Raw genomic sequence first — 21,880 nt, 5'->3', positions numbered from 1 at the left:
GATGAAGGTCAAATGTAAAATCATGAGTCACAGAATAGATTTGCTTGTTAGTGGTGTAATTGTCAATCAGCACCTCAATGTAAAGGAGGGAATTTTGTTTACATATACAGTAGCTTCATTTATTTTGGTCTTGGTTTAAACACCTTTCAGCTGTGATTTGTACATGAATAGGCCTTTGGGTGATGAGAAGTTATCTGGCAGACAGTCGAAGCAACACTCCTTTTTCTTCTCAGCGCATAAGCTGTTGATTGTGACTTAATCTCAACAAGATAAAATAAAATGGGGTCAGGCAGAAGTAAAACCTTGGCAATTTCTCGTTGTTTGTGTTCTAAATGCTTCAAAGCAAATTACACAGAATTTTCAACCTTTTTGCAGTGTATGAGGGAGAGTGCTCCTCTCAAAGAACCCAGCATCATCGATTTGACCTGTGTTGGAAAAACAAGAGTGATGTACTTGTGCCTCCTCTGATCTTCTTGTAAAACAAAATCTTTGCTTGCTCAAATGTTGTCCCAGGCTAATTGTTAAGGATAAATACTTGCTGAGATTTAAGATGGTTGCTTCTTATTGACCTGTTTTGGGGCAGATGCATTGTTTTTCTCTATTGAAAATTATTAAAATGTTTCTCTCTCATGGGTTACGCTACTTGCAATATTAAGCAATAAACACACACAAGCATACTACACCATAAAAGTGATCAATCTGACCTATGCGTTACAAAATCATATAGAACAATACTGTTTAAAGGTTGGGGTTCAGAAATTGTTTTTAAAGTTTCTGAAATGAGTTTCTTATGTTCGTTAAGACTGCATTTATTGGATCAGAATAGTCACAACATCATTGTTGTTAAATATCATTAAACAAATTAAAAAAAAAAAAAAAAACGTTTTTACTATTTTAATTTTAAAATATAAGGATTTACTATTCCTGTGATAGCAAAGCTGAATTTGCATTATATAGTCTTCAGTGCACTATCAGAAACATCTTTGTAATGCTACACTAGGGCACATCTTCAGTGATATAAAACTCCTCACAGGGTGTTTTGGGTTTTTTGAATATCATACACCCTTGCCCAGTTTGACCCAAACAGGGTTGATCAGACTCCGGCCTGTGCCCTAGCAGCAACCCACGGATCTGCCCTCTTTAGCCACCTGGATGATTTCTATCCTGCGTCTGTGACTCTCCTTCTCCCTACTGGGATTCAGTGCCATGTATGCAAAAACCCCGACACCTTTCTTGGCTCACCAGCCTCTCTTTTGACAGTTGTTTCTTAATTTTTCACTTTGCTCTTTCTTTTCGAAAGCCTCCTCCATCTGTTCTTCTCACGGCACAGTGAGCTCAAGCATCAGAAAGTTCTTTGAAAAGTCAGACCACAACACAATAGCAGGGTGCAGTTTAGTCTCCAAGGTCTAATTCCATCGTCATGATCAATGTCGCTTGATCCTTCAGAAATCATTCTAAAATGCTGATTTGCTGCTCAATAAACATTTTGTATTATTAGTATTGAAAACTGTTGTGATGCATACAGTTTTGGAAACCATGAACCAATTGTTTCCCAATATTATCTGATGAGTAGAGCAGCATTTATTTCAAACAAAATTTTAACATTAAACATTTTTAACAATTTAAACATAAATGTTTGTACACTTTTAACAAGTTCTTTACTTACAGAGCCCAAACTTTTGAATGGTAGTGTAGCTTTATGTGACAATATTATAAATATTAACATCTACTCTGCTACATCTACATGAACCCAAAGAGAGGCAGTGTCATTATTTTGGGGTGTATTTTTTGTAATGAATTGGTTGATCCAGTTTACAAAACTGGTCTGAATCACACTGATTCAGTTATCAAATTTAACTCACTGACTTAATGATCATGCAGGGTGCAATAGCAGACACTAGATACAATAAAAACAGACTTTAGAAAGGTATATGTAATGGGACAAGGTTGGGGAACTACAAGTCCCATCAGCCCCAGCGCTATATAAGGAAGTAGTGAGGTTTGTTTGTCCTCTCACTTCCTTTCCGTGATCGTGTGTTGTGGATGTCGTGTGTGTTGTGGAGGCGGCACACTTAAAGCTTCAAAGATTGAGCCCTTCAGAAGGATAGTAGCAGATAAGCAGCTATGTTAACGTCATGGAGAGCTGAGTACTTGTTGCACACCATTTAGGAGTGTTTTTGCCGGATTATTGCCTGACTGATTGTTGCCTGAGTGCCAGTCAGAAATATCGGATGTTTGAGGGATGCACGGTTACCGTTTACTTTAGATTGAATTTTCTTTGGTTTATTTATTATTTTGTCTTATGTTGGACCAAGTGGGAAAACCCCAGACCATAAACTAAGTGTGATGGTTCAATGGTGCTGCTGACTTGTTTGTCCTACTGGCATTACCCACGGTTAATCTGTTTTTCTTTCCTTTTTGTAGATTTCTTTTTTCCCAACGATGGCTGCGTGGTTACCCTCACTGTATGGATGGCGGTGGTGAGGTGGCTGGGATCGTGTGGTGTTGGTCACTTTATTTGTATTTTTGCCTTTAGGGATGCAGTGTGATTGCTGTGAGTTTTGCTGTGGTGAGAGCACTTTTCAGGACTACTGCCTTCACGATATAGGTAACCTGTGGCCATCTGTGGGTTGTTGTTTTTGTTTCTTATTTTTTTTATTTGTTATTTTGTGGGTATTTGCTTTTAAGGACTTATGTTCTTTAACTGCTGAATTATTTGAATAAAAATGTGCCTATTGATGGAAACTGCACAACCGCCTTGCGCCTGATTATTTACCCCTTGGGTCATGTTACAATTGGCGTAGTCGGCAGGGTATTTTTGTTTGGCGAAGGTGGTTGTGTTTTCTGGCATATTTGTGTTTTTTTTCTTGTTTTTTCCATATATCATTCAAGTAAACGGTAACCGTGTGTGAAGACGAGCATCGCAGTCTTCGTGGGACCATTTTCACCTTTCTTCGTTTTGAACTTTCTCCATTCATCAACAGACATGGAACAGGAAATAATAGACTTGCGGGAGCAGATACGGACTCTGCAGGCACAAAATGAGCAGCTGACGAGAGAGCGCCCCCCGGCCAGTAGCAGTGCTTCTAACCAACCGCATTCTTCTGTGGCTAATCCCAATGCTTCATCTCCTTCGTCTTTTAGTAGGGTACTTTATGTCCCCCGGGAGCGGAAGTGCCCACGTTTTTATGGGAACATGGACTCTACTCTGAGTATTGAAGACTGGATTGAGGAAGCTGAGGTGTGTATTGAGGGCAGGGGTTGGTCTGATAAAGAAAAGGTGGTGTTTTTGCTTGACCATCTGGGGGGGGGAAGCCAGAATGGAGATAAAACTCCGCCCACCAGCTACTAGAGAATCTCCAAAGTCTGTTTTTGATATTTTGAGAGACTTGTATGGGGGGAGACAGACATTTGTGCAATTACAACAAAGATTTTATGAACGTAAACAAAAAGAAGGTGAATCTTTTACTGAATTTTCTCATGCTTTAATGTCCTTGATGGACTTGATTCTCAATAGCAACCCAGGCAGTGTTCCAAATTCTGATAGAGTGCTTCGTGATCAGTTTGTTGAACATGTTCGAGATGTGACGCTGAAGCGCGAATTAAAGCGATTGGTAAGGGAGAAGCCAACTTCTACTCTGCTAGAGGTTCGAAGTGAAGCTCTTAGGTGGGTGGAAGAGGGGAATAAGGAAGCAGCAGCCTCATATGTTCAGCCATGGTGTAACGTTACTCAAGGCCGGGTAGTTGAGCTTGAACCTAAGGTTAGATTTCATGAGTCTATAGAGTTAAAAGAGATTAAAGACATGCTGAGACAGCAACAAACCCAAATCACTGAACTGACCCAGCGTCTTGATAGCCTTATGTCTCAAAAGAATGAACCTTTTGTTAATGCAACTCGGCAAAATAACTCACGACGGTGCCTTCGCTGTAATAGAGTTGGGCATATAGCCAGATATTGTCGACAACCATGGCCCATAGAGTCAAACCCTAGATCCCCTCAGGTGAATGTAAATGAGACATCTGTGGGGGAGCCTGACAGTGTAGCACCTGCAGTCTTGAGCCAGGTTATAGGAGATAGTGAAACTTCACCATCACCTTGTTGCCCTACCATCTTACAGCGTCTTGTGGGCAGATGCCCTGTTGTAAATGTCAAGATAGGGGGGGTAGAGATTTCATGTCTACTAGATACAGGGTCAATGGTGACCACGATAACCCAGTCATTTTTTGAGAAGCATTTCCGACAAGGAGTAGATGCACTTAAAGAATGTAGTTGGCTTCAATTAAAAGCAGCTAATGGTCTTGAGATTCCATATGTGGGATATTTTGAAACAGATGTGACTGTGTTGGGGCAAACCCTTTTGGGGCAGGGTATTTTGGTTGTTAAAGATCCCATCGATACTTTTTTCCATCAGAGGAAAGAACTGACTCCTGGCCTTTTAGGTATGAATGTGATTGGACAGTGTTATAATGACCTGTTTGAAAAGCATGGCCCAGCACTATTTTCAGCTCCACAGGTCAGGCAGGCTGAGTTAGGATGGAGAGACGCCTTTTCACAGTGTCACCGGGCAGATGGTTCCCCATTTCCTGGATTCATTGGTTATGTGAAAGTGCAGTCGTGCCATCCTGTGCAGATTCCAGCTGGCACCATGAGGTTAGTACCAGCATTGTGCCCTAAGAACATTAAAAGTTGTACAGTGTGTTTTTTAGAACCCCAGGATTTCAGTGAGGGGGGACTGCCTGCTGGAGTGTTAATATCACCTTCCTTATTGCAATGTAGACAAGGGGTAGTGCATGTACCGGTAGTTAATGTTGGTACAGAACCTTTATATTTGCCACCAAGAATTAGACTGGGTAGTTTGGTTGGGGCTGAGGTGGTCATAAGATCAGATCAAGACATTGTGTTCAAGGAAGATCTACCATGTGACCCTAATACTGTGACAGTTCAGTGTCAAGCGATTACATCAGTGTCAAACATTGAGGTCCAAGGTTTAGAATTGCCTGGGCTTACAGAGGCTGAGAAAGAGGAAGTGGTGAGATTGCTAACAAGATACTCTGACGTTTTTGCCAAGCATGATGGTGACCTGGGGTGCACAAATTTAATAGAACATCAGATTCCTTTAATAGATGAAACACCGGTGCGCCAGCGATATCGTAGAATTCCTCCTAGTCAGTTTGAGGCAGTGAAGGCACACATAAGACAATTGTTGGACAGTCAAGTCATTAGGGAGAGTTGTAGCCCATATGCCTCACCAATTGTATTGGTGCAGAAGAAGGATGGCTCTCTGAGGATGTGTGTCGACTATCGCCAACTCAATGTCAGAACTCGCAAGGATGCCTATCCCCTACCAAGGATAGAGGAGTCACTGGATGCCTTGACTGGAGCAAAGTGGTTTTCGACTTTAGACCTGGCTAGTGGATATAACCAGGTGCCAGTAGCTGACAACGACCGTGCTAAAACTGCCTTCTGCACCCCATTTGGGCTCTTTGAATTTAATAGGATGCCTTTTGGGTTGTGCAATGCCCCAAGCACATTTCAAAGGTTAATGGAGCGAATTTTTGGGGATCAAAGTTTTCAGTCTTTATTGCTCTATTTGGATGACGTGATTGTCTTCTCAACCACCATTGAGCAACATCTTCAGCGACTTGAGCTGGTGTTGGATCGTCTGAGACAACAGAACCTGAAGATAAAACTCAGTAAATGCTGCTTCTTTCAGCCAGAGGTACGTTATTTGGGGCATGTGGTCTCTTCTACAGGGGTCAGTACAGACCCAGAAAAGATCTCGGCTGTAGCTAAATGGAATCGTCCGCAAAGCCTTCAAGAACTTCGATCCTTCCTTGGCTTCGCTAGTTATTATCGGCGGTTTGTTAAAAACTTTTCACATATTGCGGGACCTTTGAACACATTGGTGGCAGAAATGATTAGGGGACAGAAAAGTAAACGACCAAAGATTAATCTGGAGACCAGTTGGACCGACCCATGTGAAAATGCTTTTCAGACGCTTAAAACGGCTCTAATAAATGCTCCAGTCCTTGCCTATGCTGATTTCAGTAAGCCCTTCATCTTGGATGTTGATGCAAGCCATCAAGGTCTGGGCGCAGTCTTATCTCAAGAACATGGAGGCAAATGCCGACCAGTCGCGTTTGCAAGTCGAGGTCTGCGACCATCTGAACGCAACATGCAGAATTACAGCTCAATGAAGTTGGAGTTTTTGGCTCTTAAATGGGCCGTTTCCGAAAAATTCCGAGAGTATTTGCTGGGTCAGAAATGCCTGGTGTTTACAGACAATAATCCACTCAGTCATTTGCAGACAGCGAAATTGGGAGCGTTGGAACAACGATGGGCTAACCAGCTTGCAGACTTCGATTTAGAGATTAGGTATAAGCCTGGACGTTCTCATGTTAATGCTGATGCCTTGTCTCGGAAGAATGTTGCATCTGTAGCTGCATTGGCTATGACTACTGTTTTTCCAAAGGAACTGCATCAGCATGTTCATGACGGTCAACGCGTAGTCGTAAGCGAATCAATTTCTGCCCTCCCCGAACAGCCTAGAGAAAATCTTAGCGTTCTGCAAGCAACTGACCCCATTATTGGGCAATTCCTTGTCTATTGGGATCGTCAAAGGCCACCAGATGCACAGGAGAAGGGATCAGAACCACCAGAAGTGCTGGAATTGGTGAGACAGTGGGAGAAGTTGGTCAAGATCGAGGGCGTACTGTATCGGAGGTTCTGTCCCCAAGAGGAACATCGTGAAATTCGTCAGGTTGTGTTACCAGCTGTTCTCAGGGAAAGAGTCCTTATTGGTTTGCACGATGACCATGGTCACCAGGGAATCGAGCGGACAGCAAGTTTAGTGAGATCTCGATGTTACTGGCCTGGTATGTTTAAATTCATTGAGGAATGGTGTAAGAAATGTCAGCGCTGCACCCTGGCCAAGGTAGTACGACCAAAAGTACGAAGTTTTATGGGGCACCTGATGGCAGAGAGGCCATTAGATATTCTGGCTATTGATTTCACGCTGCTCGAACCTGCATCAAATGGACTTGAAAATGTATTGGTGATGACTGATGTTTTTTCAAAGTTTACACAAGCCATCCCAACTAGAGACCAAACGGCATCAACAGTGGCACGTGTTTTAGTGGAACGTTGGTTCTATCTATTCGGGGTCCCACGACAAATTCATTCGGATCAAGGTCGGTGTTTTGAAAGTAGGCTGATCCAAGAATTATGCCGGCTGTATGGGATTTCAAAATCTCGTACCACGCCCTACCGACCGCAAGGGAACGGTCAATGCGAACGTTTTAACAGAACCATGCATGATTTGCTGCGTACTTTGCCTCCGGAGAAAAAATGTCATTGGCCAGACCATCTTGCTCAGGTGGTATATGCTTACAATACCACAGGTCACCAGTCTACTGGATATTCCCCTTATGTCCTGATGTTTGGACAGGAGCCCCATTTACCTGTTGACTTTCTGTTGGGATTAGATAACCATGTCCAGAGTGAAGTAGGCTGGGTGGTGGACCATAGAGATAATTTGGAACAAATATTTAGTAAGGCCCGAGCCCGCCTTCAATGTGCCACAGAACACCGTGCCCGATCAAACGACCTTAAGGTGCGTCATGGACAATTAAGGGAAGGTCAAGTTGTGTATCAGAGAGCCCATAACATAAAAGGCAGGAATAAGATCCAGGATGCCTGGGATCCAACCCCCTATAAAGTGGTCCGGTGTCCCGACGGACAGGGAGCTGTGTATGCTATTGCCCCGGCAGATGGAGGTGGTAATATTAGACACATTCATCGTTGTGAGTTGCGTCCTGCTTATACTCCCTCAAACGATCCTGGACTTCTAGATCTATTTGACCATCAGGACACTTTAAGAGACGAAGGCATGGTAGTTTTGTCTCTAATCCCTGAGGATGTATCTGCCCAGGACCAAGTTAATACGTCTCCACCTTTACAGGAAGAAAATACCAACTTCTGCACTTCAGTAAATCATGCAGAGAACCATCAGCCTCAACAACAGGAGGAAGCTGTAGTAAGGCGTACAAGGAGGACAACAGCTGGATGTCATCCTAACCCATATCGTCTACCTCGGTCAGCCCCTACTACCAAAGTCCAGATTAATGACCAGGTTGCTCTCCCTATGATGCGGCTGTCCAGCAATGGTTTGAACGTAATGTTTCGCCCCTGGTTGTAGTATTGACGTAATCGACGGGACGTCGATTTTTTTAATCTGGGGGGTAGATTGTAATGGGACAAGGTTGGGGAACTACAAGTCCCATCAGCCCCAGCGCTATATAAGGAAGTAGTGAGGTTTGTTTGTCCTCTCACTTCCTTTCCGTGATCGTGTGTTGTGGATGTCGTGTGTGTTGTGGAGGCGGCACACTTAAAGCTTCAAAGATTGAGCCCTTCAGAAGGATAGTAGCAGATAAGCAGCTATGTTAACGTCATGGAGAGCTGAGTACTTGTTGCACACCATTTAGGAGTGTTTTTGCCGGATTATTGCCTGACTGATTGTTGCCTGAGTGCCAGTCAGAAATATCGGATGTTTGAGGGATGCACGGTTACCGTTTACTTTAGATTGAATTTTCTTTGGTTTATTTATTATTTTGTCTTATGTTGGACCAAGTGGGAAAACCCCAGACCATAAACTAAGTGTGATGGTTCAATGGTGCTGCTGACTTGTTTGTCCTACTGGCATTACCCACGGTTAATCTGTTTTTCTTTCCTTTTTGTAGATTTCTTTTTTCCCAACGATGGCTGCGTGGTTACCCTCACTGTATGGATGGCGGTGGTGAGGTGGCTGGGATCGTGTGGTGTTGGTCACTTTATTTGTATTTTTGCCTTTAGGGATGCAGTGTGATTGCTGTGAGTTTTGCTGTGGTGAGAGCACTTTTCAGGACTACTGCCTTCACGATATAGGTAACCTGTGGCCATCTGTGGGTTGTTGTTTTTGTTTCTTATTTTTTTTATTTGTTATTTTGTGGGTATTTGCTTTTAAGGACTTATGTTCTTTAACTGCTGAATTATTTGAATAAAAATGTGCCTATTGATGGAAACTGCACAACCGCCTTGCGCCTGATTATTTACCCCTTGGGTCATGTTACATATACAATACTAATAATCCCTCAAAGCTCAAAGATCTATGCCATTTTTTCCCCTAGATGTATTATAGCAGCAAATTCATTCCATGTCAACAGAGATGGCTGAAAACAAGCCGCATTGCTGTCTGGATAGAAGTTCACTTTCAGACTTTTTAAGCATGACTGATGTATTCATATCATTTGGCCTGGGTGGAAACATCCAGTGTTCCTGATATTCAGTTCTCAGTCAAGCAGAAACCAAACAAAATGCATTTCTGTCTCATTCAGCCTCCAATTTTACTGTAGCAGTCAATTCTGAAATGCTAAACTGTGGTGAAAAGAATAAGGCGGGCTGAAGAGAATCTGCTCTTGGTAAAGCAGAGCACAAAGGGCACCAGGAAATGTTAGGGTGTTTTTTTTTTTTGTTTGTTTTTTTACTATTTTCACCATTTTTTACTTGTTTAGAAATCAGAATGCAAAATACTTTATTATAATTATAATACATATAATATAATATTATATAATACTATATTATATTATAACCTGCAAACAACTGCGTAAGTAAACAGAAATTACGGTGTGATAACCCAAAACTTAACATATTGTTTTTTTTAATATCCCAAAACTTAACATAATGTTCCCCTATACCTATATGAAAGTACACTATAATTACAGAAACGTACACCGTAATTTCGCAAACGACTGTGTAAATAACTTATGCAGTTGTTTGCGGGTCATAATATAAAGCATTACCTTGTTTTCTACTTTAATATATTTTTAAAATATAATTTGTGATGCAAGCTGAATTTTCAGCAATAGTTACTTTAATCTTTAGGGTAACATGATCCTTCAGAAATAATTTCTGTCAGGATTTCTGTCACTATAGAGGGAATGCATTGACACTTGACTTTCCCGCGTGACAACCCCCCTCAGCCTGACCGAGTGGCAAAAGATCTGCTGCGTGACTGGATTTAATAGGGGAAACTGCGGAAATGCGACTAAATCGAACAATTTTATCAATTTAAACTAAATGCTGGACTCAATATAGTGTTCCTTACAACTTACTAAAGATCCAGTGATCCATGGATATTGACATGCAGCCAGGAATCGTGTTGCCTGACATTTATGTTTGCCTGATTTCGACACCGAGGAAATAAAAGCAAGACCTAAACATAAAGCAAATTTGCCTGTGAACGCTTTATATAAATATAAAATATAAATCCGGGTGATCACTTATGTCAGTGTTATATATAGCCTATATCATATCGTCCAGCCCTAAAACTTTGTAAGTTTTTTTGGTCAGTGTTTATTAAAAAACATCCAATAATGCAGAATATGCAATGATAAATATTTAATTAATGAGCTGTTAATGTATATAACAATACAACATATATGGGTATGGTTTTACAGCTAAATTCAGCATATTGACACAAAATGATAACTGCAAATCCACCTTTGGCTGACTGGAGTCCAGTTGTTTCTGTGAATTGCAGCGATCCATTTGCTCCTCTTTCCATAGCAGTCTGTAAAAATATACCTCCGATGTTTTGTCAAATCTAGTAGGCCTACAGTCAATTGCAAAGCTCTTTCCCACGTCATTTGTGTGTGTTGTGTTTGTTTTTCGCTGCATTCACGTTGAACACATATACAGCTGCTCAGTCTTTTTGCCACTCACTGTGAGGAACTGCAGTGTAACGTACGCATCGAAAACATGTACACGCGCATACCTTTCCACAAAGCTCTTGAACGATCTCAGCTTCAGCACGGATAGTGAGGAGCTCCTGGTCTCTGCTTCGTTCCAGTTTGCAGACATTTGTTTGTCCTTTCTTTGTTGATGACGAACACAAACTTTCTTCTAAGAGCAACAGAGTTGTGCGACTGCACGAGCGTCATCCCTATGACACACCCCTTACGACATTAGTCATCGCTTTTGTTCACACAGCGAGCGTTCCGGGACTGATTCCGGCAAAGTTACTAGGTCCCCAACCCGGCATCGATGCCGGTCTCAATCACTGGTCGTGTTTGCGTTCACGCAGAAGGCATTCTGGCAATTTCCCAGCAATTTCCCGGGATCAACGCGCTGTGTGAAAGGGGCTTAGCATGGATACGATAAGGGAGAGAACCAACAACCCCCCTTAGGGGTATTGCAGATATCATTAATTCAAGATTTTAAAGTACAACATAATTCGAGAATTTAGTCTCATTTAGAGAGGAATCAGATTGCCAAATACCAACTGACGAGAGGAGGAGCTGGGGAAGGAGGAGGGTCATTAGCTCTTGAGAAACGTGATAGCTGTTGATAATACTGAAGGAGCACAGTGATAGGTTTCGTATTCCTATAGGTAACGTGAGTCAGCTGATGCGAGCTTGACTAACGTGACGCTACGCTTAATTATAATATGCTGACTGATGTTATCATGTGTAACGTTGCCAAAGGAATGAAGTGGGAAGTGAATCCAATCGCAAGCACATTTATTAACAAAACAAAAGGTCGTCCATAGGGTAAATGATAAACAAAGAGACTCAGCAACCATTACAACATTAAGAACTCGCACCGACTGGACTAAAACACAGGGCTTAAATACAAAGTAACACCTCAGTGAAACAAGACACAGCTGGGGCAACTCAACTAAAACAGGATACATGAACACAAATGAGGAGCAGGAAAACTGGAACAGGACTGAACCAAATACAAAATAATGGGGGAAACACAGGACAGACAGGAACAAAACATGAACCCACACCAAGACATCAAGTTTGTAACATTATAAATGTCTTTACTGTCACTTTTGATCAATTTAATGTGTCCTCATTGATTAAAAGTATTAATTTCTTTACAGTGTCCTTGTTTTATGTTGCATATATTACAATAGCAATAACAGTAAATTATGCATAATTACATGCAACTAACCCTTAACCAAATCCTAATCCTACCCTAACCCTCTGGTAAGTACATGTAGTTGCTTAATATTACTCAGCATTTTGATATAAATAATACAACTATTTATTTATTTAAATAATATAATTACACTGCAACAATGACACCTCAAAATAAAGTGTAACCATTAGCTATATAAAAAAAGAAAAACAATAAAAACAATGAATAATGGTATATTCATAAATTAACATCATTAATACATGTTGTAAGTGTTAGTTCATGAAAAAAAAAACAATGTTAAAGACTGAAACTCATTGTAAATTGATTTGTATGTCTAATTTTTATGCTGATTAATAAAAAGCAGTTTTCTGCTGAGTAAATAAATGGAATATAAATTCTTCAAAGCATAAGGCTGAGGTGAGAACATGTAAACAACTTTTTGTATTTGCTACCAATTCAAAGCTTGGATTACAACAGGGAGTCTCCCTTCTGGCTCAGCTCCCTTTTGTTGATCTGGATTCTTCAAAAAGCCCAAGAAACTATACAGAAAACTAAAATGCTCAGCATCTGATGGTGTTTTTTTTTTTTTTTTTCCCAATGAGTTTATGAAGAAATATCTGCTGCACTTGGCATCTTATTGTCCTCTGATAAGGCTGCTTTGGAAACACGGCCCCATTCTCAAATATTTTGTTGATAAAACAAGTGATTTCTGACTGAAGTTCCATTTTCTTTCCCACACAGACCGGCTGTGAGAGGCAGGTTTCTCACCATGCACATCAAAATCAACAATAAGAGCCTTGTACTTCTCAGAGCATATCCACATGAGCCTGACAATTGCCATATAGCAGTCCCTCTCAAAGCCAAATTAAATTAAATCATTAAGGCAAAAGAAATATCCTGCATCAAGCTGTAATGCAAGATATGTCTTCTTTTAATTTGAATGAATACAATCTTCGTCCTCTTCTGGCACATGCAAAGCTCCCCAGGTAGGAATCTTGTAATGTAATCACTAAATCCCTACCTTGATAACTGAGGAGAATAATATGCATGAGTAAAAGAAACGGTAGCATCGGACCACTACAAAGACACATAACATTCTTTCAACACCACGGGATGCCATCTGGACACCCATCAAACAGCACTATCTTCCACATATGCATGCTCACTTTTGCTAATCAGAACAAAGGCTTATTGTGGAAAGAGTAAAGTTGGCCACAATTCTTTCATTTCCTTTTTCACCTTGTAAGGACAATCACATTTCATGATTCCAATTTCTTTCAACCATAACTTTACAAGAGGATAACAAATGTTTTCAACTTTTCCTGCCCCTGTTGAGAACAAAAATAATTCTTCCAATTGAGTATATTCTGATTGCTTGCCCTCTCCCCCTCTTCTCCTCTAGTTATCACAGTTGAAACCAATCAAAGGCGGGTGCTGATTAAAGGTTATAATTAGAAACAGCAAAATAATACACCTGCTCAAAGGGAATTGCTGACAAACCCAGCTGCACTGGCAAGCGTTGCCATTCAGTTCCTGTCCAAAAGCAGTATGTAAATAAAGAGAACAAGCATTACAGAAAAGCAGTGGAAATGTTGGGGGAGATGACCAACAGATGTTTCATTATCAGTTATCACACAAATAATTACTGAAGTTAAAGGGGTAGTTCACCCAAAAAAAAAAAAATGTTCTGTCATCGTTTACTCACTCCCTTGTTGTTTCAAACCTGTATGAGTTTCTTTCTAACAGACGACATTTTGAAGAATGTTAGTAACCAAACAGTTGATGGGCCAGATTGACTCATTGATTCATTTTTAAAATGCCAGGGTGCAATAATTTGATCAAAAGTGACACTAATAACTTTTATAATCTTACACAAATATTTCTATTTTAAATGTAAGTGGTTTGTAATTTTATAGTCAGAAAGATTGGTTTTAAAAGTTTTGTGGTTTCTGCCAAAATGGTAAACAGCACTGCTTTCATTGATATGGAAAATGAAAAAAGGAAGGATAAGGAGAATATTAAAAATAAGAAGGCTTTTCTTTGAGCACCAAATCAGCATTTTCTAAAGGATCGTGTGACACTGAAGACTGGATTAATGCTGAAAATTATATATATATATATATATATATATATATATATATATATATATATATATATATATATATATATTATGTTAAAACGAGAGCACAAAAACAGTATCGTGTCATACATGTATATTTATTAAAAGGCTGGCTACCTGCTTTCATACATTTTAGTCTATATAGCAACTACAATGTGAAGTTTATGCAACAATAACTATCACTAACTAATATAGTTCAGAATACATGTCTTACCTTAAATCTCATCTTAGCTCGCCAATGTCTTCCAAACTCTATGAAAACCAGAGGAATAATGACGTTTTCTTGTAATAATGAAGTTTTGAAGTAATGAGGACTTTTAGGTTTCTCCTTCACATGGGCGATTTGCATGTTAAACTTTTCTGCGCGTGTGTGGGTGCGGTCACAGCTAATGAGCAAGCGCTTGACAAACTGGACATCTTGTTGGTTTCATACAAATGATTTAAACAGACAATATTTGTTTTTGTTTTGAATTGGATCATTTAAAAGTACACACTCAATGTTAATAAAGATATTTTTCTCATGTATGTGTGACAAGTATTTGTGAGTTTTGTTTCAGTTTAGAGACATGCTCCAGAAAAAAAAAAGTTTACGTAGAGGCAAAAAGCACACCGTTTAGTTTCTTTATTTTACAAAATACAATGTTTTGTTTTAATTGAATGTGGAAACATAAAAAAGTAGACTACTTAAAGATTTTTTTTTCTTATTTCTGTTTTTCTGTATGACTATAAATGTTAGTAATTTAAGCCTATTGTGCTACTATGTGAAGAAAATGCATCGGCACATTTGTCGACTTCTAATGCCTTGCTCAAACTACATGATTTTAAAACATCGGGCTGAACTGTGCGGTTCACACTACATGACTTGCTCTCAGTGAAATCAGGAGTGTTAAAGTTGTTGAGCTGTTCACACCACACAACACAACGTGATTGATCCACAACAGGAGGTAACTCACAACACGAGTTGACAACGCACTACATAGAGATACAACCATGATCGAATGATAAGAGCAAATCATTTTTGACTCTAATGAGAGCTGTTTCGTACTATGGTATGGTCTAAATCCTGAAAATAATCAAATAAATAATGAGTTGATAACAACTCTGCCACCCAACGATTCTATCTTGTCTACAAACCACGTTTTGTCACGAAAAACCACGCAATAAAACGAACCAGAAATGACGCGAAACAGCGCGTGCACCTATATCCAGCGAAGAAGAGAACACAACACACGAATATGGACGTCAGACAGAAACTAGTGCTGCATACTGTTTGTGCGATGATTTGCTCAGAGAAAAAAATGCTAAAAAAGAGAAAAACTACCTGGTGTCCTCAACCCATGCATTGCTATTATTGGCTGTACTCATGACATCACTGAGGTTGATTTGCGCGACGGCTCTGGATATCTAGCAGGCTAGATATTTTTCTGGGCTCGGCGACGCATCTGCGAGCGTTTTCGCTGCGTTGTTGGCTCTTTCATACTAACAAATTGGCAAGCGTTCATCGTCCGCTAATCCCCCGCGATTTGCATGCGATAACACCCTAGCTGACTTGTCGGCGAGCTCAACAATTTGCAAATCGGTCATAAATCGGGCTTAAAATCCTGTAGTGTGAACTTGGCTTAAGGGTTAACAGAACAAGGAACAGGTGTAACTAAATCAACAACCATGGAACCTAACTAGCAAAGGAAACACACACAAACACAAACTAAAACACAATGACACTAAACATAACCCTGACAGAAGTGCTGTGAAAAATAGAATCAAATATTCCTAAAAGCTATCTGATAAAATAAATAAAATGCACGGGAAGAAACATGAGACCAATAAATTAAGCTGTTATCAAAATGTAAATTTGAGGCAACAGCCATCAAATACCACAAACTTTATATTCATTGATGTAACGCTACTGAAGATCACATTAAGGCAACTGTGTCCTTAGAGACTTCTGAGGATATCATTATTTTATGCATGTTTAGATGCAACATGATATGCTTATCTGAAATCCCTGCTCCGGTGGGATTTGTTAAATATTCTGTGTGAGCAGCATCTCTGCCTCAAGTAATTAATGTTTGAGTAATACAAGCAGGAGTTATTTTCTTCTGAAGCAACTACACCTAATAAACTGTTCATTTAGGAGGTGAAGCAAACTTTAGTCTCTGTAAAGGTCAGAGATGCCAATGTTTTATTCTTAAGCAATATGATCCGCAATACTTGGCTCTAATATGACATTTATCATGTAATGCTTCATAAAATAAATTTGTAAACCTCTCACAATGTAAGAATACTAAATCTAATGCCACATCTCTGGAGCTGCTAGATATATTATTATAGCATTTATGTAATAAAATTAACAACAACTGTTTTTTTTTTTTTTTTCAGTTATTCCTGACAAGTCATTCCCTATTCGCTAACCCTATCTTCTCCAAGTAATTTTTAAAAAGCCTAAAAAAGCTTAGGGAGGGAGATGACTGACACCAGATCATTGCTAAAGAGAGAGCAAAAGCCACGTGGCTTGCTGTTCAGCAAATAAAGCCAGGCAGATGTGTCTGTTATGAAAGGTTACACTTTCTGAATAACAGCAGAAAAGTAAACAGAGCTCAAAGAAAAACAGCTTTAAGAAAAGAGTAAGATGCACCCTACGCTTTAAACAAAATGGTTTGGTTTCATCACCTCAAAATATTAGCTTTAGCTAGTATTACTCAATGCACAAAATGAAAATTATGTCAGTAATGACTCACCCGCATGTTGTTCCAACCCTGTAAGACTTCTGTTCACCTTCAGAACACAAATTAAGATATTTTTGTTTTTAATTAAATCTGAGTGCTGGATCACTCCTCCATAGGCTTCAGGTTAGATTGTTTGTACTGTCGTTCTAATTGCCTTCCAACAGGTTTTATTAGACGTAACCCCGGAGTATGTCATGGACAGGGTTTACATTTTGCTAGCTATATGACGCATTCGTATTGTAAGAATATTGAAGTTTTTTTTTTTTTTTTAAACAATTTCCAATTAAATTACACATTCAAATGCCCTGCTAGAACATAATGGGTCTTAAAAACTCCATCCAAAGGGTGGAGCTTCAAAGATCAGCTCTCTGTTTTAGCCTCTCAGCATTTAAGCCTCTCACCATTAAACTTTCTTACTCTTTTAGTCTCTTAGCCTCTTAGTCTCTTACTCTCTTGGTCCTTCATGGGAAGTCCTAATGTGAAGATGATGCTGAACTAGAAGTCCCCCAAAGACCCCCAAGCTTGCAACAGGCTGTGGCCTTGTCTTTCCATTCACCAAAGATCCTCTGACTCCCACTGGTTCTCTCTCATTAAGACCACATCAACAAACTGCATCATCTGCAACGCCTCAACAAACTGCATCATTTTTGACCAAAGAAGCCCAGAGAGTTAAATAAAATTGGAGCCAACACTGAGCCCTGAGGAACTCCCTGTCGAACAAGGTCAACTGGAGCCTCAACAAATTGCATCAGGACAGTTTAGTTCAAATGGGTCAGACATGCAAGTATCAAACCTAGTCTCATTATCTGATACATTAAGTATCCTTACCCCTTTTTAAGAAGGGTGTGTTAGAACTAAACTGATGGTTTGCTCAGGCTGCGGATCTGCTGAACTTCAAACAATGCTATAACTTTTTGCTTTCCTGTATTCTGCTTCAGCTCTCTTTCCCTTGGTAAACTGTATGCATGTGTTAGAGCAGTTTAAATCTTTAGTCTAGTTAATAAAGTCTTGTTCATATCACACGTAAAGTTGTCCTTGTCTCAAGTTCATACCTGGAGTCACTAATCATATCGATTTTGACTACTTGCTCTTAGTAGTACTTACAGTAGTAGGAAAGACATTTCCCATGCCCCGGAAATGTAAATATCTAAATTTTCTACAAATAATTATTAACCAATATTGAGGGTTCATGGAATGAACCGAATAATTGGTTGTAATGTTAATGTAGCTACATCAAGTTAATCTGATTAACTGATCCAACTACGTATTCATAATCAATTATAACAAGTTATGAATGAGCTTATTTGCTACACATTAATAAAATATATGCTTGCACTGTAAACATAATAATAATAATAGTAAAAATGTACCAATGCTTAAAACAGTATGGAAATAAAGAGCTAAAGTTTGTGAAGCTAACATGCTTTTATAATGATACAAATGCAAAAAGTGATTGTCACATCAGAAACAGCAGACCGCAGATCTCTGCGGAGACAGAATAGCCATAAGCCTATTCTCCCCTCGTTCCACTTTCTCAATAACATCCTGTCAAAACGAATAAATAATATCCTATTTTCACATCACACCTCATCCATGAGCGTCTGTGTTGCCACATTTTGCACAATACCCCTGACATCAACATCACACTCATTCTCTCCAAAGGAGCAATCAAAATAACAAATGCAACTCATCTACCCCTGTAGAATTTTTATAGTGTTGCTATTGCTCTTGATTGAATTTGCAAATGGTTTCACTAGCTTCAGTTTCAGCAGCATAGTTCAAAACGAGATGGAAAAATATCCTGCTGCAAAGTCTTGTATATTTTTTTTTTTTGAAGTTTTTTTTATTCTCTTTTTTCCTTTTTCTGCCTTTCTTCCAATGACTTCTGCTCCACCGAATGTATGCTAAAACATGATAATCCTTTAAGAAGCTTAATTCAGATACTATGATTTATTGTAATTTGTGTGATTGGAACCATTTGGGAGACAAGGTACAATAAACAGATAATAATGTAGCATATGGATGTGATCAAAATGCTTGATTGTACATTAGACATCATAACACCACCCTTTCCCTTTTGTTATAAATCACCGGCCCAGTCCGGAAGAGTCACAAACAAATTATCTTCACAGGCCGATATCACCTCTACTCCCCTGGACGACTCTAGCGGAGATGGTGTCTGGAGCTCTCCTTAAGCTTCAAAGACAGAACAGTAGAGAGGAGGGTGTTCGAGACTACTACAAAACTTGCAATTCCCATTGGAAAGGACATTGGCTCATTTTTACCCCCATAAAACTGTCCCAAGTTCTGTATATATAGCAGGGGTGGTGAACTTTGGTCCTGGAGAGTGACAGTCCTGCAGAGTTTTGTTTCAACCCTAATCAACAACATCTGAACAAGCTAGCCAAAGTTACTAGAAAGGTACAGGCAGGACTGAGTTATCACCGTCAGGGTTGGAACTGAACTCTGCATGACTCTGGCTCTCTAGGACCGGAGTTTTTTATGCATGTCCTTATGCCATATTAGCTTAATTACACCTGTATATAAGCATTTGGAATATAAACATCTACAGATGTATATCACTGTTTTAAAGGGTAACTAAACCCCTAGTCAGAGCCTGACTCCACCCACTGGCAATATTTGAAAAATGCTGAAAAATTGGGCAGACCCCAGCGGAGATAGAGGGGGCGAAATAGATGCTAAAACACTCTATCCTGATCATTTTCAATACTCGCAATTCCAGCTCCTGACTTGCTACAGTGGTTTTGACGAAACAAGCTGTTTTTTATACTGCCGCTCGTACCAAGAGCTTGGTGAGCTGAAACCTGCGTACGTCACAAAGTGCGGAACATCCAATAAGAAAATTCAACTGCAATAGCCACTGTTCAACCTGAAGAGGGCAGCACTAAGACGTTTTGTAGAAATAAAACACTTTATACACAAATATCAAAAAAGTTACTCGAATCAATGACTGGTATTAATAAGATCCATTCTTACAGATCATTAACTAAAAAAAGTTGGTTTAGGGTTTAGTTACTCTTTAATGTTAGCAGACCCCGTCTGATTTTTTTTTTTTTTTTTTGAAGTTGCTCTTGTTACTATAAAAATGTATCATACTATTTTTACTATACATTGATGTAAAACTACAAATTCTCCCAACCACCATAAACGTGCAAATAAGATCTAAAGGAAGAACAAAGAAACTTGCACCTCTGATTGGTCACCTCAACCAAAATAGTGTGACTCAAAGGGCTTTAATATAAGTTGAATAAATGACTGAGTAATACCATTTTTCAAAAGTTATTGCTTTATCGATATAATGAAAAACTCTTTATCTATTCACAAAACTTAGTTTACTCAGTTATCACATGTATACACCTAAAAAAATGATACACTGTTAAAACCATACTGTACATATATTTTTTTAGTACATAAAATTAGTACATCATTGCAAATTCAGGTCCAAAATGTTTGTTATTTTTTCATTATTAAGTCTTACTTACAGGTTGTGTCCCAACAACTGCTGCCTCTGGTTTTAAGGTTGGAACTGCTTCATGTTTTAATTACAGTTTCTTGTTGAATCCGGCATTGAATTCGTGGAGATTCTGGAAGCTGTCTTCCGTAAAATATGCAGGACAGACAGCTAAATTACGATTGTAATTTTCAGGAACATAATCAAAAATAAATTTTAGCCATTGTTGACGAACTGCAGCATCCGTAGGAAGCCCGAACACAGAAGACCTGACAGAGTTGTTTGTCAAGTTCCATTGAGTTGTTTTTGTAGGCATTTAATTTCCTGATCTTTAAAAGACAATATCTCTGCTTACATTGAACTTTCAGCGTTGGCAATCGGCCGTCTAATGATTGCGCATCTCTCGGTACATCTTTGCGCGCAATAGTGCTGCCGCGCGAGTGTTCATGAAGCACAAACATATAATTTTTGACCATTTACTGTTGATTTACTCTTTTCCTGATCATTTGATCTTTTCCTGATCATAAATAAAGCATGTAAATAAATTCCAACATAAATTAGATATCTACATTTACCTGAATATTACTGATGAACTGATCAAAAAGAAGGCCACTGTTCACATGCGTTTCACTTCAATATAGTACAGTAATAATTTAGTACTTTCTCCTGTTATTGTTGGTTTCCTCTTTTCTCATCATTTGGAATGCATATTGCACATTGGAATATGCAAAGTAAATGATACTTTGATAAATGATACAAAAGAAATGATGATATTTACACCCCACATAAACTTTCAGTCATCCCCAACATTTTTACAGTAGATCTCTCTTTAAGCCATTTCAAGCCACAAGCTTTTTACATTTTGATGTCAAAATCCTGCATTAAAAAAAAAAAAAAAAAAAAAAAAACCTTGGAGTTAAAACCTTGGAGTTAAAGAACAGCATTAAAGTAACATTCATAATGCTTAAAACCATCCATATTGTGATCAATATCAATATAATACAAAATATTAATACTTTTTTGTAAAGAAGGCAAGTTAATTTGCATTGGTGTATTCATTGGATACCCACAAACACGCATTTTATGTCAGACAAGTACTTATTAATTTACTGCATGGCAATGAAAGTGAGACTTTTGTAGGTCATATTTTTTAGCAAATACATAGTGTAGCCAAGGAAATGTATCTAAGAGAGTTGCATATAGCATCTGTTATTAGAAATTTCAGAAGGAAAGTGTGGGGTATGATGAGGGGAAAGGTCTTTTGTAGGCAAGGAGAAATGCAACCTGTACAGGGGCATCTAACGTCTCAAAAAGGTGATTCATCCAAATAGATATAGATATATAGATATAGTGAAACTATTCATCATTCCAGAAGTAGTGAATAACAGTAAATCTCTAATTTTATATAGAAAAAGTAGCAAGCATAAATTAGTAAATTAAACACCAGAAAAAAGTATAAACTGATAAAATTCCTCTAGTCTATCAGACTCAAAGGAGTCTTGAAATAATAAAAAAGGCTTAAATTTGGTCAAACACTCCATACAAGTTGATCATCTGTTAGTTTTGGCTTTATTTTGAAATGCTAACAAACACACAGAGAG

At 38.9% G+C, this 21,880-nt stretch overlaps 1 long non-coding RNA gene across 1 annotated transcript; it reads left to right on the top strand.

Annotated features, from left to right (window-relative positions):
* Window positions 1-1,934: 1,934 nt before the first annotated feature.
* On the top strand, window positions 1,935-9,062 carry LOC148998408 (uncharacterized). The gene is made up of 2 exons (XR_016155143.1): window positions 1,935-2,608; window positions 8,740-9,062. It is a non-coding gene; the product is annotated as an uncharacterized LOC148998408 (long non-coding RNA).
* Window positions 9,063-21,880: the final 12,818 nt, after the last annotated feature.

Source organism: Pimephales promelas, chromosome 1 (assembly GCF_988280905.1).
Source record: "Pimephales promelas chromosome 1, fPimPro1.hap1.1, whole genome shotgun sequence".
NCBI lineage: Eukaryota > Metazoa > Chordata > Actinopteri > Cypriniformes > Leuciscidae > Pimephales > Pimephales promelas.
This window is presented reverse-complemented; position numbering and strand designations above follow the sequence as displayed.